The following is an 18,995-nucleotide window of genomic DNA, read 5'->3' on the forward strand; positions in this document are numbered from 1 at the left end:
AAAAGTATAATAATCAACACATATCTAAGAGACTGCTAAAAACAATTTCTGTTTCTTATCTTAAAAATATAATCTTACAACAATATAATCTTACAACAATATAATCTTACAAAGTACTATGAGGGTTAAAAGATGTAATTATTGAACATGTTTAATTATTGAATATGTCAAGCAAAATTCCTATTGTAAGGTATATGCCAGTATGCATCTTGGATTTGAATCTTGGATAAGCCTCAAAATATAACTCCTAGGAATTCCAATTTAGAAATTATGTAAGTATGTATTTTTTCAAATTTAAGAGATAATTCAATACAGAATTTAAAAGTGTTTAGGCACCAAAAACTGTGACGTCATGCACCTATATAATAAATTCCCTTCAAGTCAGCATGTGTCACGTGTGTGTCTGTGTCTCTGTGTGTACATGTATATAATGTCAAAGACTTCACCAAAACTCATCTATGGATTTTTTTAGCAAGCCCTCATCTTTAAGTCAAGGACTACTATATTATTTTGTGAAATAATTTTTCTTCTTTTCTCCTAATACATATTGAAATAAACCAAACAATTGACTATAAGTATTCTCCATAATCATCATAAAAAACAAATGCAGAATGTTAGAATATTGATATAGAATAAATCAGTATTCTATCTGGTGGAGTGGATTTGTGAATATTTCAACAAGCAGCATTTTTATTCTAGTACCTTGGAATGCATTAAATATAGTACAGGTACTATCAATTAAAGTGTCTGAAAATTAATTACAACAAGGAACAGAATCATTCAACTAATCACAGCCAGATCTAAATAAATTAGTTCTTAATCATAGCTTTGAAAGGAGAGAGAAAGAAAGCAACGTCAAGAAAGTCAAATTGCCTTCCCTTGGGCAAAGACATAATAAAACATGCAATATGTCAAGAGTTTAACTCCAGTTTTGTTGATAAGATCCTCATACAGTTTTAATAATATTATTATATATTTTCCCTAAATATGATTTTCAATATAAGTGTTCTCTGTTAGATAAAGGACGTATTTGCCAAAGCTAGTTTAAAAGCTGTAGACAGGTGACAATAGTTAAGAGTTAATGGAGAAATATGTCCTTTCCAGATTCTCAAACTCATTTTTCCCTCAAACTGGCTTGTAGTTGGTGGGTTCCTTTTCCATAGATTCATACAGGGGGGTTGCCTCCTCTATATTCTTTTGTATGGAAAGAAAGAAAAAATGCTGTCCCAATACCTTTTCCATTTAAGAATTCAAAGATTAAAACTTAAATGCAATAATTTAGGAACCAAGACATACCAGGAGTTTCTCTCACTAGTTATCTAAAAAGTAAAATTGTTGCTGCTTTTTAAAGAAAAATAAAACAAATTTTAAGTTAAACAGTCCAATTTTAAATGCCAGTCTTCCCACTCACTAGCCATATGAATGGTTAAATTACTCAATCTTTCTGAATTTCAATTTACTTGATAAGTGAAACCAGAAAAAAAGTTGTCTATATTGCACAGAATGAGAGGATTAAATGAGATAATTCTCACAGCACCTCAATAATGTTCAATATTACATAGTATTTATAGTTTTTTATTTGCTGGCATTTGATGATTCATTTACTGAAACATTTTAAATTCTTGAGGTTTTAAATGTGGTACACTTCTTGACTCTGCACTTAAGCTATTGAAAATGGTGGGACAGAGTTTGTTAAAACATTTGGATTTGGTTTACAATTCCCAGGTGGCTCAGTGGTAAAGAATCCACCTGTCAATGCAGGAGACACAGGACATGCAGGTTTGATCCTTGGGTTGGGGAGATCCCCTGGAGGAGGAAATGGCAACCCACTCCAGAATCCTCACCTGAAAAATCCCATGGACAAAGGAGCCTGGTGGGCTACAGTCCATAGGGTTGCAAAGAGTCAGGCACGACTGGGCACGCATGCACTGATATACCACTATTTATTTTTCATTCTACCATGCATATCCAAGGAACAACCTTGAGAATGTTATAAAGGGCACAAGACTTGCGGGGGCGGGGGTGGTGCGATGTTTGGGAACAGGCATTAAAAGACTGTCCTAAGACTCTGCTTATAATTCTAGTACACATTTATTTATCTGTGCATTCTAAGGCAGGTATGAACAGTTTCTGTAATACACCATTTTCTATACAGTAGCCAAAAGGATCAATCTAAGATGCAAAGTTGACCATAATTTCCCTGGCTTAAAATTCTTGGTATTCCTTTTTGCCCTTGCAATAAAGTCCAAACAGTTTAACAGGGTTTATTTACAAGGTGCTTTTGATTAGGTCCTAGCTTATTCCTATAACCTTCTATTGCAATTTTCTATCTCTGGTGCTGTGTGCTGTCTTCTACAAAATGAACAGAACTCCCAAGGAGCCTTATTTCTTATACCTTTTGTCACTTTCGCCCTTTGGCCCATGCTCTGCCTGCTAGCTCTGATTTATTCTCCAACTTATGTGCTGCTTCTGTTTCCCGAATTACATACCTTTTTGGTGTGCTGATAGACCATCCTATGCATGACCTCAGAAGTAGTTCTCAATTTTGCATCTAGTATTGCTACTATTCATACATTTTGCTTCATTTGACCATTAGAATAACAACTGTTTTGCTAATTAATATACCCCCAACACCTAACACAGTGTTACTAACACTAACACTGTACCTAACACAGGTACTTTGTTATCGTTGTTTAGTTGCTAAGTCGTTCCGACTCTTTTGTGACTCCATGGACTGTAACCTGCCAGGCTCCTCTGTCCATGGAATCTTCCAAGCAAGAATAGTGGAGCGGGTTACCATTTCCTTCTCCAGGGAACCTTCCTAACCCAGGGATCGAACCCTAGTCTCCTGTGTCTTCTGCATTGGCAGGCAAATTCTTTACCACTGAACCACCAGGGGATCCTGCCTGGTACTTAGTAAATCCTTAAAAATATTATATGAATGAACCATGCAGCATTGCAATTTCATGGTTATCACTCATATTTCTCTCCATATTTTGAGCTTTTTAAGAATAAGGCAGTTTCAGTAAATAATGCAAAAGATTTGTATTGAACGGAGAATACTGTGATAAGTTCCTTGAGAACAGGAACCTTGTCTGACTTTGTCTTTGCTTTTGTGTCACTTACACCTGGCCAATGTGAGCACTATGCCAATGTAGGTTGAATAATAAATGAGTTAATATGACTTTGACACTTCTGATCCTGAGAACACAGAAAATGTCAAGTTACCCCCTACTAACACATATTAAATAGTTATTTATTAAGGAAAGAAATGAGTGAAGGAATAACGACAAGAAATTATGATGTTAGAATGAAGGAATATTATTTTTGGTGGCTTTGTCCAATTCTTTGCAAACCCATGAACTGTATCCTGCCAGACTCCTCTTTCCATGGAATTTCCCCTGGCAAAAATACTGGAATGATTTGCCATGTCCTTTTCAAGGGATCTTCCTGACTCAGGAATTGAACCTGTGAGGGAATATTGACAACCTACTTAATAATCTTCTCATAATTTCTTCAACTTTGAATTACCTGAATTACCATATCATGCTTACTTTGAGCTATTAGAGATGCAGAAATATTTAGATCTCCCCATCCCACTTAGAAAGTGCATTTCTGTCTTTTTTTTTCTTTTTTTTATGGAAAAAGTAAAACAAATGATCTTTACCAACTACAGGCTGACAAAGAGGGAACCTGTTTTGTGAGATTATGTATGTGTGTGTGGGGGGGGGTGTATTGTTCTATAGCATTGTTTCACTCTGATATTCGTGTTAATTTCAAAATACCAAATGGTTGCTTGGTATTCACTAAGAAATTATACTCAAAGTGAATTTTAAATGATTTGTGTTTTGTAATCTTAAGAAATGAATGGTAATGATGTGCCCTTATATTCATGTAGCACATTAATCTCCACCTTTGCTAGCTAATTGTATACATTCTTGTCTCCTGAACAACAAACACCATAGAAAGACAAATCACTTGTCTTTATGGAAAATATTATATATGGATTAAATAAATCTTGTGAGCTTTTATTGAATTCATACTGTTATAGAAAATTGTGACTTTAGGACAAAATGGGATTTATGTCTGAGCTGGAGGATGAAGAGAATAGGAAGTGAAGAGCGTGCCAGGACTCATCCAGGAATCAATGAAGAATAAATAGAATAATTAATAACAGTCCAATACGGCAACACTGTGGGCACAGGGAATGGTTCTTGGCTCAAAATATTGGCAAATCTAAGCACAAGAGTATACTGAGGCATATTTGAATTAAGGGGTAAAATTATGCCATCAAGACTGGACTGAACAGCTTCCTCTGTGTGCTAACTTAATCATCAGGAAGCCTCTCCATCATGTTAACCTACTCAAAGCCTAACAACTTAAAACTTTGGATCCTCAAAAGGTACAGTCATCTCTTCCTTAGTGTCTGAATGCCAAATCTCAATGAAGATGTGTTTTTCTTGCCACTCCAATAGGCAAGAGTGATGGTGTAATGTAATGGGCCAGTCCAGATTGTTACGGTGATGGGAGGGAAGTCATAACATAACTGATAACAGGGATGTATGTACAGATAATTTTTGAGTGAAACATTAATGGTGCTATTAAAATAAATAAGAATTCATTCATAAATAAGAGCAGCTAAAATAATAGATAATTGAATTCAGTAAAGGGTCTGTGACATGGACTCCAAACTCATCCTACTTCAAACAAAGCAAGATTATTTTTATCACTTTTATATACTGAGCATCTACCTGAGACTTTAATTAGAAAACCTGATGTATTTGCTTAAAAATCTGGGAAATTTCTGACACTGATTAGCGTAAGGTTTACTTTGAGGAGCTGAGGACAGTATTCAAGAGAGAAAACTCATGAAAAAGTTGTTAAGAGATGATGCCTCCTAAAATGAAATTATACTCATTGTGCGAAATAATTGTTACTAGTAAGTAAATAAAAGGAGCAAGAAAGTAAAAAATAAATTAAATAAATAAGTAAATGAAAGGGTCCAGAGATTAAAAAGGAGATCAGAGATTAAACAGCTAGCACCAACACCAACTAACCTTTCCAAGTTAGGATTCATTGCCTAGAGAAAAAATATCCATGTAGCTGTGATCCTTTGTTTGCTTAACGCTGCTTTTGAGGAATCCTGATCAGATACTAAATGGGCTAATCAGAAATGAAAAGTTTAGATTTTATAACTTCAAGAATCCACATGATCTTGAGAGCTGCTGGTTGGTTGGATAACTGCATATTAGAAAGAGAGAAGATTTCAAGACTAGGACCTCCCTACCAATCCTGCACTGTTGGTGGGAATGTAAATTGATACAACCACTATGGAGAACAGTATGGAGGGTCCTTAAAAATTAAAAACAGAACAACCATATACTCCAGGAAGCCCACTCCTTACATATCTTTGCAAAAAGATAAAAACTCTAAATCAAAAAGACACATGCACCCCAATGTTCAGAGCAGCACTATTTACAATAGCCAAGGCATGGACTTTCACTTTCATCAAGAGGCTTTTTAGTTCCTCTTCACTTTCTGCCATAGGGTGGCGTCATCTGCATATCTGAGGTATTGATATTTCTCCAGGCAAGCTTGATTCCAGCTTGTGCTTCATCTAGCCCTGTGTTTCTCATGATATACTCTGTATATAAGTTAAATAAGCAGGGTGACAATATATAGCCTTGACGTACTACTTTCCCAATTTGGAACCAGTCTGTTGTTCCAGGTCCTGTTCTAACTGTTGCTTCCTGATCTGCATACAGATTTCTCAGGAGGCAGTCAGGTGATCTGGTATTCCCATCTCTTTCAAAATTTTCCACAATTTGTTGTGATCCGTACAGTCAAAAGCTTTGACATAGTCAACAAAGCAGAAGTAGATATTTTTCTGGAACTCTTGCTTTTTCAATGATCCAGTGGATGTTTGCAATTTGATCTCTGGTTCCTCTGCCTTTTCTAAATTCAGCTTGAACATCTGGAGTTCACGGTTCACGTACTGTTGAAGCCTGGTTTGGAGAATTTTGAACATTACTTCGCTAGTGTGTGAGATGAGTGCAATTGTGCAATAGTTTGAACATCTTTGAAATTGCCTTTCTTTGGGATTGGAATAAAAACTGACCTTTTCCAGTCCTGTAGCCACTGCTGAGTTTTCCAAATTTGCTGTCATATTGAGTGCAGCACTTTCACAGCATCATCTTTTAGGATTTGAAATAGCTCAACTGGAATTCCATCACTTCCACTAGCTTTGTTCGTAGTGATGCTTCCTAAGGCCCACTTGACTTTACATTCCAGGATGTCTGGTTCTAGGTGAGGGGTCACACCATCGTGATTATCTGGGTTGTGAAGATATTTTTTTTAATAGTTCTTCTGTGTATTCTTGCTACCTCTTCTTAATATCTTCTGCTTCTGTTAGGTCCATACCATTCCTGTCCTTTATTGTGCCCATCTTTGCATGAAAAGTTCCCTTGGTGTCTCTAATTTTCTTGAAGACATCTCTAGTCTTTCCCTTTCTATTGTTTCCCTCTATTTCTTTGCATTGATCACTGAGAAAGCCTTTCTCATCTCTCCTTGCTATTCTTTGGAATTCTGCATTCAAATGGTTATATCTTTCCTTTTCTCCTTTGCCTTTCACTTCTCTTCTTTTCACAGCTATTTGTAAGGGCTCCTCAGACAACCATTTTGCCTTTTTGCATTTCTTTCCCTAAGGGATGGTCTTGATCACTGCCTCCTGTACAATGTCAAGAACCTCTGTCCATAGGTCTTCAGGCACTTTGTCTATCAGATTGAATCCCTTGAATCTATTTCTCATTTCCACTGTATAATTGTAAGGGATTTGATTTAGGTCATTCCTGAATGGTCTAGTGGTTTTCCATACTTTCTCCAATTTAAGTCTGAATTTGGCAATAAGGAGTTCATGATCTGAGCCATAGTCAGCTCCCAGTCTTGTTTTTCCTGACTGTATAGAGCTTCTGCATCTTTGGCTGCAAAGAATATAATCAGTCTGATTTTGGTATTGATCATCTGGTGATGTCCATGTGCAGAGTCTTCTCTTGTGTTGTTGGAAAAGGGTGTTTGCTATGACCAGTGCATTCTCTTGGCAAAACTCTATTAGACTTTGCCCTGCTTCATTCTGTACACTAAGGCCAAATTTGCCTGTTACTCCAAGTATTTCTTGACTTTCTTTTTTGCATCCCAGTCCCCTATAATCAAAAGGACACCTTTTTGGGGTGTTACTTCTAGAAGGTCTTGTAGTCTTCATAGAACTGTTCAACTTTTCTTCTTCAGCATTACTGGTTGGGGCATAGACTTGGACTACTGTGATATTGAATGGTCTGTCTTGGAAATGAACAGAGATCATTCTGTCATTTTTGAGATTGCATCCAATTACTGCATTTCAGACTCTCTTGTTGATAACAATGGCTACTCCTTTACTTCTAAGGGATTCTTGCCCACAGTAGTAGATATAATGGTCATTTGAGTTAAATTCACCCATTCTAGTCCATTTTAGTTGGTTCCTAAAATGTCGATGTTCACTCTTGCCATCTCCTTTTTGACCACCTCCAATTTGTCTTGATTCATGGACCTAACATTCCAGGTTCCTGTGCAGTGTTGTTCTTTACAACATTGGACTTTACTTCCATCACTAGTCACACCCACAACTGGGTGTTGTTTTTGCTTTGGCTCCATCTCTTCATTCTTTGGCTTAAAACCCAACATTCAGAAAACTAAGATCACAGCATTTGGTCTCATCACTTCATGGCCAATAGATGGGGATATAATGGAAACAGTGACAGACTTTATTTTGGGGGGCTCCAAAATCACTGCAGATGGTGACTGCAGCCATGAAATTAAAAGACACTTGCTCCTTGGAAGAAAAGTTATGATTAACCTAGAAAGCATATTAAAAAGCAGAGGCAGTAGTTTGCCAACAAAGTCCATCTAGTTACAGCTTTTATTTTTCTAGTAGTCATGTATGGATATGAGATTTGGACTATAAAGAAAGCTGAGCACCAAAGAACTGATGCTTTTGAACTGTGGTATTGGAGAAGACTCTTGAGATTCCTTGGACAGCAAGGAGATCCAACAAGTCCATTCTAAAGGAAATCAGTCCTGAATATTCATTGGAAGGACTGATGCTGAAGCTGAAACTCCAATACTTTGGCCACCTGATTTGAAGAACTGACTCATTGGAAAAGACCCTGATGCTGGGAAAGATAGAAGGCATGAGGAAAAGGGGACAATAGAGGATGAGATGGTTGGATGGCATCAGTGACTCAATGGACATGAGTTTGAGTAAACTCTGGGAGTTGGTGATAGAGAGGCAGGCCTGGTGTGGTGTATTCCATGGGGTCTCACAGAGTCGGACCTTACTGAGAGACTGACCTGAACTGAAGACCTGGAAAAAATCCAAATGTCCATTGACAGACAAAATGGTAAAGGAGTTGTGGCATGTGTGTGTGTGTGTATATATATATACAAGTACACAAACAGACATATACACACAATGGAATACTAATCAGTAAAAAAGAATGAAATAATGCCATTTGCAGAAACATGCATGGACCTAGATATTATCATACTAGGTGAAGTAAGTCAGACAGAGAAAGACAAATATTATATGATATCACTTACATGTGAAATCTACAACTAATACAAACAAATCTATTTATAAAACAGAAACAGACTCACAGACATAGGAAACAAACTTATGGTTACCAAACATGAAAGGGAGGTAAGGAGGGATAAATTAAGATATTAAATTAACAGATAAACACCAGTATATAAAAAACAGATAAGCAACAAGGATTCACTGTATAAATCAGGGAACAATAGTCACTATCTTATAATAATCTATAATGGAAAATAATTTGAAAAACATATATATGTTTGTCTATATATCTGAATCACTATGCCATATATCTGAAACTAATACAACACTGTAAATCAAATATACTTCAATTAAAATGAAAGACCTCTCTCATTAACTCTTACCATCCTGTTTGAGAGGATCACTCCTACATATGTTACGATCAATGTATGTCCTTCTTGTGCTTAAGGAGTGAGTGTGTCATCTTAATATGTCTTAGATGGTAACAGTATAGATAATAGATTATTGTCAAGTATGTACTAGAAAATAATGTTAGCACTGTATTAAGCATTTATCAACCAGAATATCCCCAATAAATATTCTTTTCATTTTTTTTTAAGTCAAAAAACTTAGGGCAGATAGGTTAAGCACCTTGACTAAATTCAAGTGGTTAATGAAATTTGAACCTGAGTTAGTTTAATCCCAAAATTGATTCCTTTCTCTTTTACAACACAAGATTTTCTATCTCAATTTTTTATTTTATTTTTTAATGTTCAGAATGATTCCTACATGTAACAGGAGAATATAGTGACAGAATTATATTTTTTAATGCTCAGAATGATTCTTACATATAATAGGAGAATAGAGTGACAGAATTTCCATTTTTTAGTATTGCTCCTTTCTTCTTCTTAAGTAATTTTTTATTTGATCCAGCAGGACTTTAAATATAGGGCTAGAGTAATTTCACATCTATTTCTCCAAATATTCAGAGTCACTGTCTGATAAAAACAGTCTATACAAATACCCCTGAGTTCTCTGACCAGGAGTAATCGTGTAGTGATTCATATGGAGTCAGATGACTCCTTGCTAATTCTTCGTATCATGAATAAAATGAGGAACAGCCTGTTAGAAGAGGGCATAAGTGCAATTCTGTTTGGGGAGCAACTTTTTGGGGGAACAGCAAAGCAAAGTTGGTGAGACAGAAAATTCGCTTATGCACTAACTACAATACCAGCCAGTCCTATAATTTTTCCTTGGGAAAACACTTCATTTGACTTTGTCATTTTAAGAACATTTGAAATTAATACAAATCTGTGATTTCAAAGGAGGTTAATAAGACCAGAATATAAAGCTGCTTCCTGTACTTTAAATAGAAACTTAGATAAAGTACTTTTCAAAGGCATTTTCCTAAATATAGGAAAGAAACTTCTAAATTGGAGCAGCAGTGTGCATTAGGGACTAAATATCTGAATCTCTTTTGTCTTAAAGTAGAATAGCTTGTCAGTGACATTGGGCACTGCAGTATTGTCCATGTTAGGACTCATGTACAGAGTTTCTGATGACAAGAACATTTGCTATTAAATTCTGAATTCATGCTGAGTGACAGACAGAATGTCTCCCACATCTCTGCCACTTGCAGACAACTTTCACAGTCTTAGTTTTCCCATTAGGAACATGGCATGTGCCATCCCACAAAAACGCAGGTGGCTTCCAATGAGCAGTGGCCACTATTGCTTTTGAGAAATAGGAAAACTTGTCTGCCTTCACCAAACCAGTTATTCAGCCAACTCTACATTGGGGAAATTAATTCTTGAAGCAAAAGATTTCATTACATTTATAACTACAAATATTGTTCTTAGATATAAACTGCCCGGCTCACTTGACTTGGTGACCTTTTATGTCGATGTATCTAATAGATTCATAGTCTGTTCTGGGAAGAAGCCTTTTTTTTCCCTTAAATTGATCTTTCAACTTCTTGACTATCAGATGAATATTAAGTCCTTTCAGAGGTATCTGAAAAGTCAAAGAACTCTATGTACTTTGCAAGTTTGGCTTCCAACTTGCCTCATAGATTCAGAATACCATAGAATCTCAATGGTAGAAGGGATTTCAAGGGTGATTCAGTCTAATGTGATAGCGTGTCTTTCTTCCTTACTGCCACAAGAACAAAATATCTAATTAACTCTAACTTTCCAAGTGCCTGATAAATATGTCCTAGTTATATAATGACACATTGGAAAAAAATAAGCTAGTCTATCTCAGACTTTTCCAAAAATAGATGCATTTACCACCAATGTTACAAGACTATTTTAGGTGGGATTTGGACAAGTGTTGGTATATTATTTCATTTATTTTAATATACCTATAAGATTTATTAATCTATCCTTGAATGAGGAGGTAATAATAAAAAAGTTGTAAACTTAAAAAATATTAGATCTTAAAATAGTATGATAAAGAAAAGTAAAGGTGACATCACTGATGGTAAAAAATTGTGAGGGATAGAATGAAAGAATGACAGAAATTTGTTTTACTCTATGACACTACCAGCTTCCTAGGTCTTTACTGTTATTTTATTATGATGATGATATTGTCATTTGTATTATACTATAGAAAAATATAGTATGATTTTATGATGTCATTGAAATGTGAAATTCTAGCTTATTTACTGTTTTTCATCACTTGACCTATATGTTATTACTCTGGGGTTGAGCACTCTCATCTGTTGTTATTTTTTATTGTTTTCATATCATCGCCCCTTTATCCTCTGATGCTTCTATTCTTTCTTTGTATCCCAAGTTTATGATCTAAATGATAGTTTTGAAGGATAATTTTTGAAAGATATAAGTAGATTGTTTATAAAAGGTTCTGACCAGTGTGTTGCGGACAAGAGAGGTTGTTGGATTTGACAAAGAGCCAGAATTGAGAAAATTCCAAATTATCTTGATTTTTTTCACATTAGATTAGAAAATAAATGTATGTATTTATGTATCTATTATCTTCTAAGAAACATTTAAAGAGACCCTCATATCTTTATCTTTCATTATACACAGAGGTTCTGCTTGTGGTACTTTGAAATATAAAATAGAGAATTATTAGAAATGCAGATATTCTCTTGTTAAAATTGGACTGGCAGGCTGTGAAATCCTCTCCTATCATTATTTCTGACATTCATTTTCATTTTCATCTTGGAATATTATTACAATAGTACTCACTCCACTGTCAGATTTTTTGAACAGAGAGGCAGTATGAATGCATTAAACCATTCACTGAGCAGGAATTACGCAGTTGGTGCCCATCTGAAATTAGTACCAGGAGAAGAACTTGTCAGTGTGTTTTCCCAGAGCAATGATTTAACAGGGCATTTTTTTTTTTCAGTTTCTTCTGTTATTTTTCTACACGACTAAGAATGATGGATATGCCCATCAGTTTACCCAGGTCGCCACAGTAGATTACATGTACATTATCAGCCCTTTGTTTCTCCTGGTCTTCTTTGGAGGAAAAACAAGGTGTTTGAAGAGACAAGCTCTCTAAGGAAGACTAATGCTGAGTACTTGACTCTTACTATGTCTAGATATTTGAAATACTTTTCTAAATTGTGTCTCATACCCCAGCTTACTAGTATTTCTTTCCAAAAAAAATGTTTATTTTTAATGTGTTTCTAGGGAACAAATAAAAGAGGTTACATCTAGTATGATTTCAGCACACATTTTCCTTTCAGTGTCACTATGAAGTAACACTTTTCAAGTTCATATCCACGCATTAGTAACAAATGACCAAAGAAAGGTTTCTAAGGTTGAGTAAACTGTATATGAAATGCCTCCAAAGAGTTTGTTGTTGTTGTTTTACAAAGAACTTTTTCTCACATGTTATTTGCCTCCACTTTTTAACTGCTGATTTGGGTTTGTTGTTGTTGCTGTTGTTGAGTGACTAATTCAACTTATTCTTAAGTCTTAGTCACTTAAGAATAAGTGACTAAGTCACTTATTCTTAAAAATTGTTCTGAGTCTGATTCTGATACTTCCTCTGTCTCTTCGACTGTTTACTCTTTGGTTAGAGAAGAGAAGCCATAACAAATATTATAATAAAATCAGATTAAAAAGAACTGCAATAAAATACAGATAAAAAGATAAGATAAAGGGTCAACAATTGTTAAAAATGTGAAAATCTAGATGAAATGACTACTTCTGTAGAAAAAAAATATGAACCACCAAGAGGAAATTAAAACATTCACATAAAATTGTAACTATTAAATAATTTGAAATATTTGTTTGAAAGGTTTCCATAAATAAAACATGAGGCCAAATTGTTTTTTACAAGTGAGTTTTACCCAACTTTCTAGGAAATGATCAGTCCAATTTCATGTAAACTCTTCTGGAAAAGAGAAAAGACAAAATACTTTCTAATTCCAGAGAAACCAGTTAATCTCCAAACCAAAATTAGGCAAAACCATGACAAGAAATGAGAACCAAATGTTTGTACTATTCATGAATATAATATAAATTATAAGTAAAAAGATTATCAAAATTGATCTATGCATTCATTAAAAAACAAAACAGAAATGATGCACTATCACTAAGTTGGATTTACTACAGGACAACTTGATATCATAAAGTTAATATGTAATTTACTCAATTAGAAAACAGAAAGACTCCCCTAATATTCAACCACTATTCATAACCTTTTTAAGCACTGTGTTTTTAAAAAGGCATAAACCTCTGTAATCCTGTGATGAGTTTCTTAGAAAGGAAAACACAGCCTAAATGTGGAAATACTATGAGCTCTTCTTTAAAATCAAGAGCACAGCAAGGAAGCCTACTCTCACCACTTTCCTGCATTTCTAGCAGACGTTCTCCCTGCCCAGTTCTATTTCTCCTCTTTGCTTTCACTAAGTTGAACCTGCATCAACATGTGAAGACATTCTATGATCGATCTGTCACAACAACCCCAACTGACCTCTTGCTCTCCACCCTCATAGGGCCCTTTATTTTTTTAAATTTTATTTAACTTTACAATATTGTATTGGTTTTGCCATATATCAATATGAATCTGCCACAGGTATACATGTGTTCCCCATCCTGAACCCTCCTCCCTCCTCCTTCCCCATACCATCCCTCTGGGTCGTCCCAGTGCACCAGCCCCAAGCATCCAGTATCGTGCATCAAACCTGGACTGGCGACTCATTTCATATATGATATTATACATGTTTAAATGCCATTCTCCCAAATCATCCCACCCTCTCCCGTCTCCCACAGAGTCCAAAAGACTGTTCTATACATCAGTGTCTCTTTTGCTGTCTCATATACAGGGTTATTGTTACCATCTTTCTAAATTCCATGTATATGCGTTAGTATACTATATTGGTGTTTTTCTTTCTGGCTTACTTCACTCTGTATAATAGGCTCCAGTTTCATCCACCTCATTAGAACTGATTCAAATGTATTCTTTTTAATGGCTGAGTAATACTCCATTGTGTATATGTACCACAGCTTTCTTATCCATTCATCTGCTGATGGACATCTAGGTTTCTTCCATGTCCTGGCTATTATAAACAGTGCTGTGATGAACATTGGGGTACACGTGTCTCTTTCAATTCTGGTTTCCTCGCACAGGGCCCTTTAAAACATCTCTCTTGATATTAAAACATTTTAAAACATCTCTCTTGATGCTGATCTATTCAAACCTTCTGTCTGAAAGTCTAATTAATTCCTAGATGATCTCCCAGAAGAAGTCTGAGAAAGTAAGTGGTAATATAAGTTTTGACACTACACCATCACTTCAGGCTGCCCATAGAGTCCCATTTTGGGGTGGTATGTAGATGCAGAGACACTTCCTCTTGAGGAATGGTCCAGTAGGTTAGAAAACCCTGACCATAGCGATTAAAGCAAGTTGGGAGTGGGAGGCTGGTAGCTTAGATGGAGGCAGTTATTTGTCGTTGTTAGAAACTATAAAACCTAAACACCAAATTATCAACATCATAGTCAAAGTCTTCATGCTTACAAAGTATTTGAAGTGTACCTGATTTAGGTCTATAGGCCAACTTCAGGGCCCTTATTGGGGAAGACTTTGGACCTGAAACATGGGATGGGAACATGCAGGTGGATGTTTCCAAAGATGTTACTTCTCCGATTGCTTCTCTCACAGCCAGCAGAACTGATCTATTCCTCACCAGAGAAAGCACTGCCCCTGTACTAGAAGACACTGCAGAGGTTCTTTTCTCCTACAAAGCTACATAGGCCCTCAGAAGGATCTTTTCCAAATCAAATTCCTGTCAATCAGTAATTAGAATTCAGGTACAGCATCAACTCAGCCAGGGACCTGAGGGTGGAGGAAAGGACTGTGGACCACAGAAACCACAAGAATAAGTGGGCTTGTGCCAGACTGGATTCTGAGGGTATGTGATCAAGGGGGTACAGAACATAAGACAGGACAAAGGAGAGCTCATTAACTTTAGTCACTCTCTTGAGATGTAAAATTTCACAATCTGTCAAAATCTTACACATCTATGAAATATCCTCTGAGTTGTTTTCGATTTAATCAAAAGTGCACCCAGAATGTTAATTTTTTAACTTATTATTTTTGTTATCTCTGTTAATATCTCTGTGTTTATAACACAACTGAATGAAAATGAAAGTACTCTCACAACTAGCAGCAATATAGGTGAACATTAACAAAATGATAAAGAATCTGCCTGTAATGTGGGAGACCAGGGTTTGATCCCTGGGTCAGGAAGATTCCCTGGAGAAAGAAATGGCAACCCACTCCAGTATTCTTGCCTGGAAAATCCCATGGACAGAGGAATCTGGTGGGCTACAGTCCACGGGGGTGCAAAGAATTGGACACGACTGAGCGACTAACACATATACTATACATAGTATTATATAATTGCATAGCTAAATAACTAACGTATATATATATATATATATACGTATACATGAAAATACATATTTTCTATAGGAAAAAACTATATAAAAGGAAAGAAATGACAAAAATATGAGATTGAGAATGTTCATAATTTCTAGGGAGAGTCTTAGAATTATGATTGTTCGATAAGATGGTTAGATTATATTCAGAGTAAGAGATTTTGTTTGGGTGGTAGGTTCATGGTGTTCATTACATGATTCCAAGTAACTAATTAACTTAACAACCAAAAGGTAAAATAAATAAATAAGCATCATGCCTAAATTTATGGTTCATCTCTAGGAATTACAATGTCAAGCATGCTATCATCATGGATTATAATTGATTTAATTCCATACAGTAAAGTCCAAAGTGTGTATGTTCATGCAGGTAGAGAATTAAGGTCAAAGTTGAATCAGAAAAGTGTTTCCTTAAAATATAAATATGTTTTCAGTATTTACATATTTGTGATGATTCTCATGTATGTCTAATTATTTGACAAACTACTTCTTAAAAGGTGGAAGCAAAGTCCCCTGCATTTCAGTATTGCCAGACACTGTTTTTCTTCTAATTACTGAAGTGTGATAGCAATGATGGGATGTGATTTCAAAAAAAATGTCATTAAAGGCGCAACAATTTTCTACACACTCTCTTTTAGATCACTTGGTGTGGGAGAAGCCAGCAGCCATGCCATGAAATAGAGTTGCCATATTTAGCAAATAAAAATATAGGAAACATTTAAATTTCAATTTTGATGAATAAGGCATTTTTTTAGTATAAATATGTCCCTTGCAATACTGGAGATATATTAAAAATTCATTTGTTGTTTATCTCAAATTTAATTAAGCATCCCATACTTTATTTTAGGACACTAAAACAATCATATGATGAAGTCTATATGGCAAGCAAAGGGATTCCCTGACAAAAGCCATCAGGGTTATCCATCTAGACAGCTGATCTTGCAACCCCAGTCAAGCCTTCAGATGACTACAGCCCTGGTTGTTGACTTAACTTCAATCTTGTAAGAGAATTACTGAGCCGAGCACCTCTGCAAATACTGAACCACAGAAACCATAAAATAATAAATGTGTGTTGTTTTATACTGCTATGGTTTGAAGGAATTTGTTCCATAGTAATAACTCATAGAGCAAATATGTCCTCAATCATGGTTTTTAGAGTTATAATCCAAAGAGGAGGAAACTGACACAGATCACTTGTTTCTAAGGTATCTCTCAGAGTATCAATCTTTGTTTGCTTTGTTTTGTTGTTGTTTGCTTGAACTCCAACATCACTAGGCCTTTGGTGGTGATTAATTTGTTAAATTTTGACTTCTTTTAAAATAATCAGTTTCCACGGTTCACTAAAACCGTTCTGTCCTGGAATAAATCAACGTCTTTTTTTTCCCCCTTCTTACAGTCACATTTTATTTTCCTAATTCTGATTGAGATCTCAAGAGAATAGAAAGAGAGTACATTTTGATGGGAAGTAAAAATTGTCATTTCATAAATTATAATGCCTCTCTTTCTTAAAGAAAGAAAGATTATCTCCCTTTCTATATTTCTAGAAGGAATATATGGGTCAATTAATTTTCTCCATCACAAGCAGGTTCTGTGATCAATTTTCTGTCTTTGTAGATTACTTGGCAGATTTTTTTTCCTACAAGAATATTCCATATTCTATAATTTACTTTTGAATCCTACATAGGTACCTGTCTCCAGAGATCATCTTTTTTTTTCTCATTTCCATGTTTAACATCTGTGTAAATATCTGCTTCAATGAAAATCCAATGCAGTTCTTTTCTGCTGAGTACTGTTTATTTCTCCTCCCTCCCCACCAACCTCTGCCCAAATACTCCAAAAAGAAATGCATTATGATTGTGGCTCAAGTGGGAGTTTGGGAACAAGATGATATGTGTCCTAATGTTTAGGAGTCCCTGATTACAACTTGAAAACATCCCTTTCCTCGTCTTTAAGCAGTTTACCAGCTTAAACTGCCTCAAAAGATTTCTTGGCCATAATAATTCTTCATTAATAAGATGGCAGCATAATGGAAAACTACAAACTGCAGGACTGCTTAGCGGGAAATAGAACAGCTGATGTGACTTCTCATATTCACTATGCAGAATTCAAAGTGATACACATGGGTGAAAAACGCTTGCATCAACTTTCTTCTTAAAGAACATATAGCTAGCTGGTAATTAACTGCAGAGCACTTCCTCCTGTAGCATTTTACTCTTAACTCATGTATTTCTTGAGAAAGTTCTTTGCCCTAGCAAGCAAGAGACCTGGTATCATCCATGGTTCTGCCACATTTCACTATCTAGTCGTCGAGAATCAATTCAAACATCTCAACTCTTGGGCTCCTCCGGTGGCTCAGTGGTAAAGAATCCACCTGCCAATGCAGGAGATGTGGGTTCAATCCCTGATCTGGGAAGATCCCACATGCCAAAGACCAACTAAGCTTGTGCACCACAACTGCGGAGCCTACGCTCTAAAGCTTGGGAACCACAACTGCTGAAGCCTGCATGCCTAGAAACTGTGCTCTACAACAAAAGAAGCCACCATGATGGGAAGCCCAGGCACCGCAACCAGAGAGCCCTAGCCCCCACTCTCTGCAACAAGAGAAAACCTTGAAAAGCTACAAAGACCCAATCTATACAAAAATAAATCAATAAAGTTATTAAAAAATATATTCTCTTAACTCTAGCAACTAAGTTCAGTTGCCAATACCAAATTGCCAACATCCGTTGGATCATAGAAAAAGCAAGAGAGTTCCAGAAAAACATCTACTTCTGCTTTATTGACTACAGCAAAGCCTTTGACTGCAAGGATCACAATAAACTGTGGAAAATTCCTCAAGAGATGGGAATACCAGATCACCTTTCCTGCCTCCTGAGAAATCTGTTTGCAGGTCAATAAGCAACAGTTCGAACTGGACATGGAACAACAGACTGGTTCCAAATTGGAAAGGAGTATGTCAAGGCTGTATATTGTCACCCTGCTTATTTAACTTATATGCAGAGTACATCATGAGAAATGCTGGGCTGGATGAAGCACAGTCTGGAATCAAGATTGCCAGGAGAAAAATCAATAACCTCAGATATGCAGATGACACCACCCTTATGGCAGAAAGTGAAGAGGAACTGAAGAGCTTCTTGATAAAAGTGAAAGAAGAGAGTGAAAAAGCTGGTCTAAAACTCAGCATTCAAAAAACTAAGATCATGGCATCTGGTCCCATCACTTCATGGCAAATAGATGGGTAAACAATGGAACCAGAGACAGACCTTATTTTCTTGGGCTCCAAAATCACTGCAGATGGTGACTGCAGCTATGAGATTAAAAGATGCTTGCTCCTTGGAAGAAAAGTTATGATCAACCTAGATAGCATATTAAACAGCAGAGACATTACTTTGCCAACAAAGGTCTGTCTAGTTAAAGCTATGGTTTTTCCAGTAGTCACATATGGATGTGCTAATTGGACCATAAAGAAAGCTGAGTGCCCAAGAATTGAT

Source organism: Bos mutus, chromosome 18 (assembly GCF_027580195.1).
Source record: "Bos mutus isolate GX-2022 chromosome 18, NWIPB_WYAK_1.1, whole genome shotgun sequence".
Classification (NCBI taxonomy): Eukaryota; Metazoa; Chordata; class Mammalia; order Artiodactyla; family Bovidae; genus Bos; species Bos mutus.